The 15,596-nt window shown below is 42.5% G+C and overlaps 1 protein-coding gene across 1 annotated transcript in view; it reads left to right on the top strand.

Annotated features, from left to right (window-relative positions):
- Positions 1-15,596, top strand: part of LOC140200616 (protein diaphanous homolog 1-like) — a 460,372-nt gene that overhangs the window by 173,234 nt on the left and 271,542 nt on the right. The window lies entirely within an intron of this gene.

Here is a 15,596-nt window from a genome sequence, read left to right as displayed (position 1 = left end):
AGACATCAACACAGTGGTTATTATCCTCTTTTTAAAATGCCACTTAAAAGCCCTGCAGGATATGCTGGTGTCTTCTAGCTTTACTTTGTTCTTCCTCTGGCTGATGGTCTTGTGGCTGAGCCCTCCTGCTCTTTTCCCTTCTGCCTACCCAATAACTTCCCATTCTCTGGGCATTCATGTGCCTCGCTGAGAGTCTCCTGACTGCCTCTATCATTCTTGCCTCCCCCATCATCCCAGGCAGCACGTTCCAGGCACCCACCACTCTCCATGTTAACAGAAACTTGCCCCCACACATCACTTTTGAACTTGCCCACTCACCTTAAATGCAAGCCATCTGATATTAAACATTTAAACCTTGGGGACGGGGGTGGCGAGAAAGATACTCTATGCTGTTTAACCTTAAAAACCTCCAGTTCGTTCTCTCCTCAGCCTCCGCTGCTCCAGAGGAAAGAACGTTAGATTGTCTACTTTTTCAATATAACACATGTCCCCTAATTCAGACAAATCCTGGTGAACCTTTCCTGCACCCTCTCCAAGGCTTCCATGTCCTTCCTGCAACAGGGCGATCAGAACTGAATGCAGTACTCTAGATGCAGCCAGATCCCGTTCCTCAATGAAATTTACTATAACAGTTTTGCTATTTTGGTGAAATCTTCATGTAAATTCTTCATGCACACCTTTCTTAATAAGTTTTAATCAATTTTAGAGATATTTTTGAAAAATTTCTGAGGCAGCAGTCCAGCTTTAAAAAATAATATATGCAGGGCTAGGGGGCACGGCTTCATTTTGACAGGCAGCTGTCAGAAGCCACTCAGCTGTGGTGCTGTTTGCTTTGGAACAGTAGGTGGCAGTGTTGCCCCATACTTGCATATTTTTTGGAAAAGGGTGTTGTCTCAATATATATAAAATATATATTCTGGATACAAAGAATATTGTTTTTGTGTCCTGTTTTTGAAGATGAAATTGTTGCCTTTGGTTTTTATGTGTAGATTTGTTACCACAGACAGTGTCTTGCTGCAATATGTTGTTGATCTTACTGAATTTGAGTGCAAAAAGGCTCCTTAATGCTGAACAGATGGTCTCAACAATGAGGACAGCTGCAGTGACAAACCACAATCTGCTTTATAGGCTTGAAGAAAATATTTTTGTAAATTAATGAGGAAGGTTAAAAACCTTTCTTATTTTTCTTTCTTTCCATGATAATGCTTTCACATGTTTTTTTGTATGTCAGCAAGCAGACAATGTTCCTGTGAGCTTCTGATCCAGTTTCCTCCCTGGTCTCCGCATAGACTCCATTTTGCAACACGCAGCAATAAATATTTCTGTATTCTCACAAACCACCATTACTACTGTATGCAATCTCCATTCCCTGCATCTTCCTGCCTGCTTCAAATTTAATGGAAAATAGTCAGTAAAGGCTTACTGAAAGATTATACAGTAAGTGGGACAGATTGATTAAATCCCCGTTAACCCTCTACAGATCTTATAAAAAACGTTATTTTAAATTAAATCAAGAATTACAAATATTGCAAAATTACAGTAAATGCCCTTTAAATTGTAAGGTATCATTTAGTTTTGATTTTGAGATCAGTGTGACCCTGGTTATTTTGTGTAAGTTGAGTGCTGTTCTCTGAGAGCTTGCGACTCTGCAGCAGCCCCTTCCTCATCAGTCCATGGCTCAGTCGTTGAGTTTCGCTGCCTTTGTTCTCTTTGTGGCTCACAAATCTTCTCTAACCTTTCATAAACATTTGCAATAATTGAAGATTTTTTTTTTTGGGACTCCTACAGATAAATATTTGCCACGGGACTTTTCTTTGTGCCACCTCAACCCTGATGGGAGAACAAAAAAAACATGTACGCACATTTTGCAGAGGTGAGGCTGAGGACATGTTGCTGAGCTGCAGAAAATAAATCTCCTGTTTAACTCCTTGAGATCCGGAACAGCTTTCAGCTTAAATCGTACAAGATTGGAGGCAGACTGCTGTGTGTGAGTGTGAACTGGGAAAGGTCAGTCTGCTCTGTCGTGCAGTGGACTGTGATTTATCATGCCTCACACAATTCCCCACCCACCCATTGACTCTTTGTCTGAAATTTATCCCCAATGCTACTCCTGCATTTTGACTGGTCAAGGTCAAAAGATTCCTGGCAATCGATAAGACCATAACACCATAAGATATAGGAGCAAAATTAGGCCACTCGGCTCATAGAGCATGCTCCACCATCCCATCATTTATTATCCTTCTCAACCACATTCTCTTGCCTTGTCCCTGTAACCTTTGACTCCTTTACTAATCAAGAACCTCCACTTTAAACATACCAATAACTTAGCCTCCACAGCTGTCTGTGGCAATGAATTCTACAGATTCAGCACCTTCTGGCTAAAGAAATTCCTCCTCATCTCTGTTCTAAAGGAACATGCTTCTATTCTGAGGCTGTGCCCTGATCCTAGACTCACCCACCATAGGAAACATCCTCTCCTCATCCACACTATCTAGGCCTTTCATTTCCAGCCAGTACAGACCCAGAATCAACAGATGCTCCCCATATATTAACCCCTTCATTCTCAGGATGGAATCAGAGAATAATACAGCATGGAGACAGGCTCTTCAGTCCAACTCATCATGGTGCCCACCAAGCTGCTCCCATTTTGCTCCCTCCTATCCCTGTGTTTAGCATCACAGCACAGAAGTGGGCCCTTCAGCCCATCAAGTCTGTGCTGAATTATTCTGCCAAGTCAGATCAATGTGTACCTAAACTATAGGTCTCCATACCGCTTCCATCCACGTACTTATCCAAACCTCTATGATGTTGAAATCAAACCTGCATCAACCAATCTGCTGCCAGCTTGTTCCACACACTCACCGCCCTTTGAGTGAAAATTTACTCCTTGTTCCCCATGAACATTTCATCTATCACCCTTAACCTATGACCTCTAGTTCTAGTTCAGTGGAAAAAAGCTGCTTCTATTTACCCTGTCTGCCTGTGAGTTGTTGTTGTTGCTCAGGTCCCTTTTTAAATCTTTCCTCTTTCACCTTAACCCTGAACGTTCTAGTTTTTAGTTTACCTTCTCTGGGGAAAAAGATTGTGTCTGTTCACTCTATCTGTAACCCTCATGATCTTATACACTTCTGTAAGACAGCCACTTAACTTCCTACTTTCCAAAGAAATTAATGTAGACAAATGTGAGGTGTTGCACTTTGGAATGGCAAATCAGACCTGTGGTGAGCGCTAGGGCGCTGAGGAGTGCAGTAGAACAGAGGGATCTGGGAATGCAGATCTATAATTCCTTGAAAGTGGCGTCACGGTGATCAAAACGTTTGGAACAGTGGCCTATATAAATCAAAGTATTGAGTATAGAATTTGGGGTGTTATGTTGAAGTTGTATAAGACATCGGTGAGGCACAGTTTGCAGTATTGACTGCAATTCTGGTCACCTATCTACAGGAGATTGAAAGAGTGTAGAGTGTATTGTTTGATGACTTTGACTTCAATGAAATGTTGCAGATATTTGAAGAACATAGAACAGTACAGCACAGGAAAAGTCCTGCCAGCCCACGATGTTGAAGCTTTTCAGAATATCCACAGGTCTTTTCCTCTGTCCCCCCAGCAGTCTCCCACTGTGGTGGAGCTCAGAATAATGTGTGTGTTTCAGAAGTCTGTTATCAGACTTATGAGTAGAAGTGACCTGCTGTGCTTTTCAGCTGTGGATTTGAAAGAATGAATGAAAGAGAGCGGAGAGTTCCCTCCACTGTTTTCTGGTACTTTGTAAATAGACTAAATCTCCGCAGTATATAGGGGGGCTAGGGGAGTACCGGAGGGCATAGGATTAAGGTTGGGGTTGTGGGAAGCATTTAGAGGAGGTGTGCAAGCTAAGTTTTTTTTCCCCTTAAATGGACTGCCAGGAGCAAGTTCAAAAATGCTGTTTTAGAGCCTTTCAGACAATCAACTGAACATGCAGTGAATGGAGAGAGATACGGGTCATGTGCAGGCAGACATCACAGTCAGCACGGGCACCATGGGCCAGAGTGTTATACATCACTGCTGTCCAGTCGACCACAGCTTTGTGTTGAGTTTGAAATCTTCATCTTGAAACATCTCTTCCCTTAGACAATCGATAGCTTTGTTGGCAAGCTTGAAAGTAATGGTGAATTTGACTGTTTTGTTTTCCTTCCCTGAGAGCCAACTCTGGAGATGTGAGAGCTGGCCCAAGCTTTCCATCATCTTATCGAAGCCAGGTTTTTGGGAGGGGGTTTGAGGGCAGGACCTTTTGTTTTATGAATGGTAAGCACAAAGCCTATCTTTCATTGAAGTAGTGGGCAATGACTTGGAGCTTGGCCCCCAAATACAGTAGAGTTTTCTGTGTCACCCATAGCTGGATTCTGCTGTTTGTGGTAACCTTGGTTCTGCAGTGAAGCCAACGTAGATTGATTAGCTTGTGCAGCACGTCAGCATAATGCTTTAGCACCAGCAACCCAAGTTCAATCGCTGCCGCTGTATATAATGAGTTTGCACATTCTGCTTTTGACCTCCAGGTGTTCAGTAGTCTCATGCATTCCAAAGATTTACAGATTAGTGTCACTTAAAAAAATGTGAGCATGCCATGTTGCTGCTGGAAGCGTGACACTTGTGGACTGTCCCAAACATTATTTCAGACTGCATTGGTAGTTGATGCAACTGACACATTTCACTGTATGTTCCAATGTACATGTGACAAATAAAGCCTAATCTTTAATCTTAAAATCTTTGTTGGAGCTGTTTAGAAGTACATCATTGCCTTATAGCAGGGGTTCTCAACTTTTTTTATGCCGTGGATCCCTACCATTAACCAAGGGGTCCATGGTCCCCAGGCTGGGAATCCTGCCTTAAAGAGTCTTCCTACAAACAGATGAAGCGCTGGAGGGACTTTGGGTGGTGCAACATTTATAGTGGACATTTCATGCTCAGCTACTTCATCTGGATGCTGTTGAATCCACTGAGTCTCTCCAGCGTTCTGACTGTTGCTTCATATTCCAGCATCTGCTGTCTCCGGTCTCCCACAGACAGTGATGGAGTATTGGGCTGGTGGTTTACATATGTTGACTAAGGGTTAATTATTAGCTTGGAGACATATCTGCAGTGAATTCATAAAACCTGCAGTGTTAGTCAGAATAGATGGGAGAACAGTTTTGTTTATGAATGTACACTTCTTAGAATATAGTCCTTTGTACAGGCCCTGTTCTACAGCAGAGTACAGGCCTTTCTGCCCACATTGTTGTGCTGACCTTATAACCACTCTAAGATAAATCTAGCCCTTTTCTCCCACATAGCTTCCATATTTCTATCATGTATGTACCTCTCTAAGGATTTCTTAAATACCTGTAATGTATCTGCCACTGCAACCAACCCTGGCAGGGCATTCCACACCCACCATCCTTTACATTTTAAAAAAAAATCTCAAAACACAAGAACATAAGACATGGGAGTAGAATTAGGCGGTTTAGTTGACGATCTCTCTCAGCCCCATTAACCCTGCCTTCTCTCTGTAACCTTTGGCTCCCTTACTAATCAAGAGCCTGTCAACTTCCATTTTAAATACACCCAATGAATTTGCTTACACAGCTGTCCATGGCAATGAATTCCACAGATTCACCACCCTCTGGCTAAAGAGATTCCTCATCCTCTACATTCTGTAGGGATCTTCTATTCTGAGTCTGGCCCTCTGGTTCTAAACTCCCTCCAGTATGGGAAACATCTGCACTCTATCTAGGCCTTTCGATACTTGATAGGTTTCAATGAGCACCCCCCCCCCACACAATTTTTGAAAACTCCAGTGAGTGCAGACAGAGATCCATCAACTGCGCCTCATGTGTTAACCCTGGGATCGCTCTCGTGAGCCACCTCTGCTCCCTCTCCAATGTGTTTTGCCGGTGACATCCCCCCCCCACCCCCCTATACTTCTTTGCAATCACCTTAAAATAAAATATTGAGGTCATTTATTTGGCTTTGATAATGCTAGAGGAATTACTTCCAGGAAATTATGTTTGCCTTGAACAGGGGCAGGTAGTTAAAATGAAATTAGAGCTGAATGTGGAAAAATGATTTCATATCTTAGTCATCCAGCCACGTCCTGTTTACAGAAGAGCTGCAGCCAAGTGCCTGCAATCATTATGACTTTGCATTGATTCAGAGAAAAGGGATCCTGATTCATTACTTCTCAACTCAATTAAAATCTAAGCTGCTGTTCCCGAAAAGACTCTGTTCTGCAGATTGTCATTGGGTCTGCGTCATTGCCTCTCAACTGCTTAGCGTTTATTTCCTGGCGTAAGGATCGCTGTAGGGCTTGTATCAGCTGTCCTTGCAGTGTATTAATATAGATTTTCCAGAGTTAGGGATGTGTTGTGGCCAGAACTTGAAACAGATTTAATGATTCCACTCACTGAAACTGCGTTGAACCTTTGCTTTGCTCTTGTATATTGTAGAATCTTGCAGCAAATGAGGCCATTCCATCCATCCTTGCACTTTGAAGGAGCTATTTACCTAATTCTCTCCAGCTCTTTCTCAGAGCCCTGTAGATTTTCTCTAATAGAGGGTGCACAGGAGATTTTTCAGGATGCTGCATGGTTTCGAGAGTATGTTTTATGAGGACAGGCTGAGTAGGTTAGGGCTTTTCTCTTTGGAGCAAAAGAGGATATGAGGTGATTTGATAGAGGTGTACAAGATGATACGGGGCAAAGATAGAGTGGATAGTCAGAGTTTTTTTCACAGGGTGAAAATGGCTAATATGAGGGGGCATAATGTTAAGGTGATTAGAGGGAAGTATATGAGTGATGACAGAGGTAAGTTTTTTGTTTACACAGAGTGGTGGGTGCATGAAACCTGCTGCAGGGACGGTGGTAGAGGCAGATACGTCAGGGACGTATAGGAATCTCCTAAATAAGTATAGGGATCATAGAAGAATGGAGGACTATGTTGGTGGGAAGGGGTAGATTGACCTTAGAGTAAGTTAAAGGGTCAGTACAGCATTGTGTGCTGAAGGACCTGTACTGCGCTGTAATGTTTTATGTTCTTGTTCTATTTGCATGATTTCCCTTTTGAACATCATTGAAACGGCATCCTTTTGTGCATTCTAGATCATAACATCTTAGAATAAATAAAATTTCTCATCTTCCCTCTAGTACCTTTCGCTAATTATCTTAAATCTGGGGTCTTTTTTTATATATAAAAACCTTCTTACCTTCCGGTGGAAATAATTTCCCTGTTTTTTTTTCTTAAATCATTTATAATTGTCAATACACTTCTGTCAATTTTTTCCTTTAGCATTCCCTGCTTAATCCCATTTCAATTTCTGTTGAACTGAAATCCCTTGCATTTGGTGTCTTTTGTAGTAAATGCAGGCTACCTTTTCAAGGTCTTGATAACCTTCCAATGATAAGGTGTCCAGAACTGGCCGCAATATTCTTGCTGATGCCTCCCCAATGATTGATCAAAGGTTTCACATATCTTGCTTTAGTACTCTATGCTTCTATTTATAAAGCTCAGGATGACTCATGCCTTTGCAATAGATGATTTACTTCTCTCTCTCTCCTATTGGATTCTGATATTTTAATCCAAGGTTCTTTTGGAAGTCAGGAAAAAGACACAAAACTTGTTGCTTCACGATCGTTTTATTAAGTGCTAATAGAACAAAAAAAATTGGGAAACTGACAGTAACAGAACAAAGACTAAAAGATGGCGCTGCCTCATGGTCATCTCTTTTTATACACATGGATAAGAAAAACATACCACTCAAACTTGCAGATAAGAGTCAGCCATTCGGGAAGCCCCTATTCAAATAATGCAGCACCAGAGAAGCTTCCAGAGCTTTCCAGAATCACTCAAGTGTAATGACTTGGGGACAAACAGAACAACTGTGTATACATACTGTGACCACTAGGAAACATACTAAACTGTTTCATGTTTATACATAATTACTTAAAATACAAGCAGTCAATTCATTTTGTCTTTGGAAATTGTCCTGCTCTCACTTTCCTTTGTTCCTTTTGAAACTATACCATTTGTATGTAGGTGTATCCAGTTCTTCTGAAATGCTTGTCATACATTTGCTAAATTTCATCCACCATTTCTCTGCCAATTTTATCCCCTTGCTTGTCTTGGCACATCAGCTCATTCGCCAGAACTCTCAGAGGATAAGTTGATAGTTCACTGTGATCGCCAGGATTTGTGTCTTACTTCAAACCACCTGCAACACTGATTGCCTTGGGGTGTTTACCAGCGTGGGTTCTAAATTAAATGTTTATTTCTAAAGCTTTTCGGGAGATCGTCTGGTTAGTAGGTACGCCAACTATGCACAGCTTGATGACTTGCTGAAAAGTGCAGAAATATTCTTTGCTTTTAGCATTTTACTACATAGCAAAGAAGATTGAACAGTTTAACACCTTCTAGAAGCCCGTCAGGCACTGGGTAGCCAAACATCATGATCAAATTTGTGATATGAATCAGAATCAGGTTTGTTATCACTGACACTATCAGTGTGAAATTTGTTGTTTTGCGACACATGAATAAATAAAAATATGAAAAATTTTGCCACAAAGTTGTCAAAGTGAATGCTCTTGAAGGGGAAACTAAATATCTACATGAGGGAGAGAGAGAGGAATTTAAAAACATCTTTTGTTGAAGACAGCAAGGAAGTGACTTGTATGGAGCATAAACTTCTCTTGTGCTGAATGTTCTCACAGATTCACAGTAATCTCTGGAGTGCTGATGACTCATTGGTTACTAGGGTCAGTGGCACAGTTAAGCTCCTTTGTCTCATTCCAGTGCTGGGTAAATGAGCAGAGTATGTGGGAAAAATTTTTTGTGTGTGTATATATATCTTAATAATAATATGTATCTATGTCAAAACATACAGTGAAAGGTGTCGTTCGTGTTAAATCAAATCAGTGAGAATTTTGTTGGACAGCCTACAAGTCTTGCCTCCAATGCCAATGCAGCATGTCCACAACTCACTAACCCTAACCTATATTTCTTTAGCATACTTTATACTTTATTGTCGTCAAACAATTGATACTAGAATGTACAATCATCACAGCGATATTTGATTCTGAGCTTCCCACTCCCTGGATTACAAATATTAAAAATAGTAAAAAATTAGTAGATATTAAAAATTTAAATTATACATCATGAATAGAAAATGGAAAGTAAGGTAGTGCAAAAAAACCGAGAGGCAGATCCAGATATTTGGAGGGTACGGCCCAGATCCAGGTTAGGATCCGTTCAGCAGTCTTATCACAGTTGGAAAGAAGCTGTTCCCAAATCTGGCCGTATGAGTCTTCAAGCTCCTGAGCCTTTTCCCGGAGGGAAGAAGGGCGAAAAGTGTGTTGACTGGGTGGGTCGTGTCCTTGACTATCCTGGCAGCACTGCTCCGACAGCGTGCGGTGTAAAGTGACTCGAAGGATGGAAGATTGCTTCGTGTGATGTGCTGTTCCGTGTTCACGATCTTCTGCAGCTTCTTTCAGTCTTGGACAGGACATCTTCCATACCAGATTGTGATGCACCCTAGAAGAATCTCCCAGATATAATAGTAGCCAAAGGACCTAGGGTAATGGATGAACTGAAGGAAATTTATATTAGGCAAGGAATGGTGTTGGATAGACTGTTGGGTCTGAAGGCTGATAAGTCCCTGGGACCTGATGGTCTCCATCCCAGGGTACTTAAGGAGGTGGCTTTAGAAATCGTGGACACATTGGTAATCATTTTCCAATGTTCTATAGATTCAGAATCAGTTCCTGTGGATTGGAGGGTGGCTAATGTTGTCCCTCTCTTCAAGAAGGAAGGAAGAGAGAAAACCGGGAATTATAGACCGGTTAGCCTGATGTCGGTGGTGGGAAAGATGCTGGAGTCAATTATAAAAGATGAAATTACGACACATCTGGATAGCAGTAACAAGATCGGTCCGAGTCAGCATGGATTTACGAAGGGGAAATCGTGCTTGACTAATCTTCTGGAATTTTTTGAGGATGTAACTATGAAAATGGACAAGGGAGAGCCAGTGGATGTAGTGTACCTGGACTTTCAGAAAGCCTTTGATAAAGTCCCACATAGGAGATTAGTGGGCAAAATTAGGGCACATTGTATTGGGGGCAGAGTACTGACATGGATTGAAAATTGGCTGGCTGACAGAAAACAGAGTAGCGATTAATGAGTCCCTTTCAGAATGGCAGGCAGTGACCAGTGGGGTACCGCAGGGTTCAGTGCTGGGACCACAGCTGTTTACAATATATATTAATGATTTAGATGAGGGAATTAAAAGTAACTGTACGGGGTCTTTCTTTTGTTACATTTAAAATGGCGATTTTGTTATGTTAATCTGTGGAATGCGGCTTTGTTGTGTTTTAACGCTGCAGAGAGTTTGCGCTAACAGTTTGTTTTACTTTAAATGAGATAACCAGTTTCTATTAGCCAATGGGTGGTTATGTATCGTTTTGTTTTCGGATGCCATGCTGTATGATATGACTGTGGACTGAGTTTTGGCGGGGAGTCGGAGGAGAGACGAGGAGGACGGCGGACGTGCGGAGAGGCTCTGGTCGATCACTCCGGGTGGTCCCGAGCTGTGGGTCGACGGAATTCGGGTGGTCGTCTGACGTCGAACTGAGCTCCAACGGTAGCACGCGAAGAACTTGGACTTTGATAAGTGTTGGCGCCTTTTGTTTTCCCATTACTTTCCTCTCTGTATCAAATGTATATTAATGTCATAGAATTAGTAATATCTATAAAGTGTATGTGTTAAAATTTACTGGGTGTGCTGGCTGATGATTGATATTTGTGATTGATTCGGGCGAACAGTGACCCTGAGGGGAGTGTTGAAGCAGGTGCTGGGCGGGATTTCCCCTAGACATACACGAGCCAATATAACGGAACGTTACATAACATTAGCAAATTTGCCGATGACACAAAGCTGGGTGGCAGTGTGAAATGTGAGGAAGATGTTATGAGAATTCAGGGTGACTTGGACAGGCTGGGTGAGTGGGCAGATGCATGGCAGATGCAGTTTAATGTGGATAAATGTGAGGTTATCCACTTTGGTGGTAAGAATAGGAAGGCAGATTATTATCTAAATGGAGTCAAGTTAGGAAAAGGGGAAGTACAAGATCTAGGTGTTCTTGTACATTAGTCACTGAAAGCAAGCATGCAGGTACAGCAGGCAGTGAAGAAAGCTAATGGCATGCTGGCCTTCATAACAAGGGGAATTGAGTATAAGAGCAAAGATGTCCTTCTGCAGCTGTACAGGGCCCTGGTGAGACCACACCTGGAGTACTGTGTGCAGTTTTGGTCTCCAAATTTGAGGAAGGACATTCTTGCTATTGAGGGAGTGTAGCGTAGGTTCACAAGGTTAATTCCTGGGATGACGGGACTGTCATACGTCGAAAGATTGGAGCGACTGGGCTTGTATACTCTGGAATTTAGAAGGCTGAGAGGGGATCTTATTGAAACATTTAAGATTATTAAAGGATTGGACACGCTGGAGGCAGGAGGCATGTTCCCGCTGATGGGTGAGTCCAGAACCAGAGGCCACAGTTTAAGAATAAGGGTAGGCCATTTAGAACGGAGTTGAGGAAAAACTTTTTCACCCAGAGAGTGGTGGATGTATGGAATGTTCTGCCCCAGAAGGCTGTGGAGGCCAAGTCTCTGGATGCTTTCAAGGAAGAGATGGATAGAGCTCTTAAAGATGGCAGAATCAAAGGTTATGGGGATAAGGCAGGAACTGGATGATCAGCCATGATCACAGTGAATGGCGGTGCTGGCTCGAAGGGCTGAAAGGCCTACTCCTGCACCTATTATCTATTGTCTGTTGTCTAGAAGAATGCTTTCTACGGTGCATCTATAAAAATTAGTGAGGGTTTTAGGGGACAGGCCAGATTTCTTTAGTTTTCTCAGGAAGTAAAGGTACTGGTGGGCCTTCTTGGCAGTGAACTCTGCCTGGTTGGACCAAGTCAGGCCATTTGTGATATTGACCCCGAGGGACTTAAAGCTTTTGACCTGTTCCACTTGCCGATGTAAACCGATGTAAATTGGGTCGTGTGGTCTGCTACTCCTTCTGAAGTCAACAACCAATTCCTTCCTCTTGCTGACGTTGAAGGATAGATTATTGTCTTCGCACCATGCCACCAGGTTCTTAATTTCCTCTCTGTACTCAAATTCATCATTACCCGAGATACAGCCTACAATTGTGGTGTCATCAGCAAACTTATTTATTGAGTTCAATGGAAACTTGGCTACACAATCATGGGTGTACAGTGAGTACAGCAGGGAGCTGAGTACACAGCCTTGTGGGGCACCAGTGCTCAGAGTGATTGTAGAGGAGAGCTTCTCCCCTACTTTTACAGCCTGGGTCCTGTCTGTGAGGAAGTTGACGATCCAGCTGCAGACCTGAATGCTAAGGCCCAGGTTCTGGAGCTTAGGAATCAGTTTATTTGGAATGATGGTATTAAAGGCAGAGCTGTAGTCAATGAAAAGGAGCCTTACATGTGGCAGGAAACTGGAGGAAATCCACAGGGAGGGTGTGTAAACTGCTTAAAGGCAGTGGTGAGAATTGAACCCTGATCTGTGATCTCTGGAAAGCTGTCCTATGCTACAGTGCAGCATTGGTGTTTTTAAGAGGCTTCTAAATAAGCACATGTCTACACAGAGAATGGAGAGATGAGATATAGACTATGTGGTGACAGAATGATTATTTTAATTAGTTTGGCATAATATCATGAGCTGAAGGGCTATACCTGTGCTCTACTGTTTTATGTTCATTGGATACACATTTTTCTTGTGATCCATTTTCTTTTTCAACATGGCAGTAGCGAGATGGAATTGATAGACGCTAAGGCATAACATTCACAAGACATTCAGTTAACAAGAACTTGCCAGAATAACAGCTTTGGGAGCTGAACAAAGGACTTCAATTTCTATCTATTTTGGACATTGAGTATTGATAAGGATAGTTATCTGTTGTCATTTCTATTATGTACACATTATTTAAAAATAATAACATCTTTAGTAACAGGAACTTGCAAGACAGAAGGCTGCCATTTGACCCATTATGTCCATGTAATACAACAATGGACTTTCTAGCCTTTCATTCATTGCCTTGCAGTTTCTTGGTCACGCATCATCCAGGGACTGGTTAAATCTGGAGATAATTTCTGCTTCCAAAACTCTTTTGACCAGTGTGTTCTAGTCCTCACAAATCATTAAGTGAGTGTTTCCTCAAATCAGTTTTCCTCTTTGTTCACTGAAATCTGTACTGGCTATTTACTTATCGCTCTTGTAAGCCTATCCGCATCGTCATGCACCAAGTTGTATGACATAGATGATCATGGTCTATGACCATGATTGTACTTGGCAATTTTTTCTGCAGAAGTGGTTTGCCTTTGTCGTCTTCTGGGCAGTGACTTTGCAAGAAGGTGACCCCGGCCATTATCAATACTCTTCAGAGATTGTCTGCTTGGTGTCAGTGGTCGCATAACCAGGACTTGTGATGTGCACCAGCTGCTCATACGACCATCTACCACCTGCTCCCATGGCTTCAAGTGACCCTGATTGGGGGGCTAAGCAGGTGCTACACCCTGCCCAAGGGTGACCTGCAGGCTAGCAGAGGGAAGGAGCGCCTTTTGTAGAGATGTATCTCCACACTGCTATCCACTCTAAAGCCAATAGGTAATTTTATTTACTTTATTGAGGCTTCTTGTAATTTATCTCGTCAGCCTTTTCCAACCAAACAAAATCCCAGCATCAAGATTCTTTCCTTTTTGCTAATTCTTCACCTCGGCAACATCTTCACAACTTTCCCTCGATTGCTTTTACACATTCCCTCAGTGTGTTGACCACAAACGTGCACAGAATTCTAGCTATGGCAAATCTAATTTTATATACATTTAGTATGATGTCTCTGCTCTGTTAAACTTACTGATAAAGACCATAAGACAAAGGAGCAGAAGTCAGCCATTTGGCCCATCGAGTCTGCTCTGCCATTTTATCATGAGCTGATCCATTCTCCCATTTAGTCCCACTCCCCCACCTTCTCACCATAACCTTTGAAGCCCTGGCTGCTCAGGTACCTATCAATCTCTGCCTTAAATACACCCAATGACTTGGCCTCCACTGCTGCCCGTGGCAACAAATTCCATAGATTCACCACCCTCTGGCTAAAAAATTTCTTTGCATCTCTGTTCTGAATGGGTGCCCTTCAATCCTTAAGTCATGCCCTCTCGTACTAGACTCCCCCATCATGGGAAACAACTTTGCCATATCCACTCTGTCCATGCCTTTTAACATTCGAAATGTTTCTATGAGGTCTCCCCTCATTCTTCTAAACTCCAAGGAATATAGTCCAAGAGCGGACAAACGTTCCTCATATGTTAATCCTCTCATTCCCAGAATCATTCTAGTGAATCTTCTCTGTACCCTCTCCAACGTCAGCACATCCTTTCTTAAATAAGGAGACCAAAACTGCCCACAGTACTCCAAGTGGGGTCTCACCAGCGCCTTATAGAGCCTCAACATCACATTCCTGCTCCTAAACTCTATTCCTCTAGAAATGAATGCCAACATTGCATTCGCCTTCTTCACCGCCTACTCAACCTGGAGGTCAACCTTAAGGGTATCCTGCACGAGGACGCCCAAGTCCCATTGCATCTCAGAACTTTGAATTCTCTCCCCATTTGAATAATAGTCTGCCCATTTATTTCTTCTACCAAAGTGCATAACCTTACACTTTCCAACATTGTATTTCATTTGCCACTTCTTTGCCCATTCTTCCTACCTATCCAAGTCTCTCTGCAGACTCTCTGTTTCCTCAGCACTACCGGCCCCTCCACCTATCTTCGTATCATCAGCAAATAGCCACAAAGCCATCTATTCCATAATCCAAATCGTTGATAAAGGCAGGTATCCTGTATGCCTCTTTAATCACCATGCATGTCAATCCTCCTGCTTTCAGTGAATGAAAAGACAAGTGGCTGCAGATACTGGAATCTGGAGCAACAGAGAGTCTGCTGAAAATGCTGACAGAGAGTCCTGATGCACAATTTCGACCCGGAACGTCAACTATTCCTTCCCCTCAGAGACACCATTTGACCCACTGTGTTTTCCCCAACATATTATTTGTTGCCCCAGATGAATGAGACTGCACTAACCAGTCAATGGTCACATTGTGATGCCTGTGCTAGTTGGCTGGCTGTATCTGCATTCTTTTTAATATACATTGAGATGGGAATTTATTAATTTTTAGGTAAAATTATCAAGTAATTGTTACACACAATGGCTACTTTTTTGGTACCTAGTGTACTTAATGAAGTGATCACTGAGTGTATTTCTGTGTCTTCATGGTTTTCTGTTGCTGTAACCCATCCACGTCAAGGTTTGACATGTGTGTTCAGGGATGCTCCTCTGCATGCCACTATTGTAATGTAATTATTTGAGATGCTGTTGGAGGGCTTGAACCGTTAGCTTGAACCAGTCTGGCCTTTGACCTCTTTCATTAACAAGGCGTTTCACCCAGACACACACAAAAGTTGCTGGTGAACGCAGCAGGCCAGGCAGCATCTCTAGGAAGAGGTACGGTCGACGTT

This window comes from Mobula birostris, chromosome 7 (assembly GCF_030028105.1).
Source record: "Mobula birostris isolate sMobBir1 chromosome 7, sMobBir1.hap1, whole genome shotgun sequence".
NCBI classification, from domain to species: domain Eukaryota; kingdom Metazoa; phylum Chordata; class Chondrichthyes; order Myliobatiformes; family Myliobatidae; genus Mobula; species Mobula birostris.
Note: the sequence above shows the minus strand (reverse complement) of the source record. Positions and strands in the feature narration are given on the sequence as shown.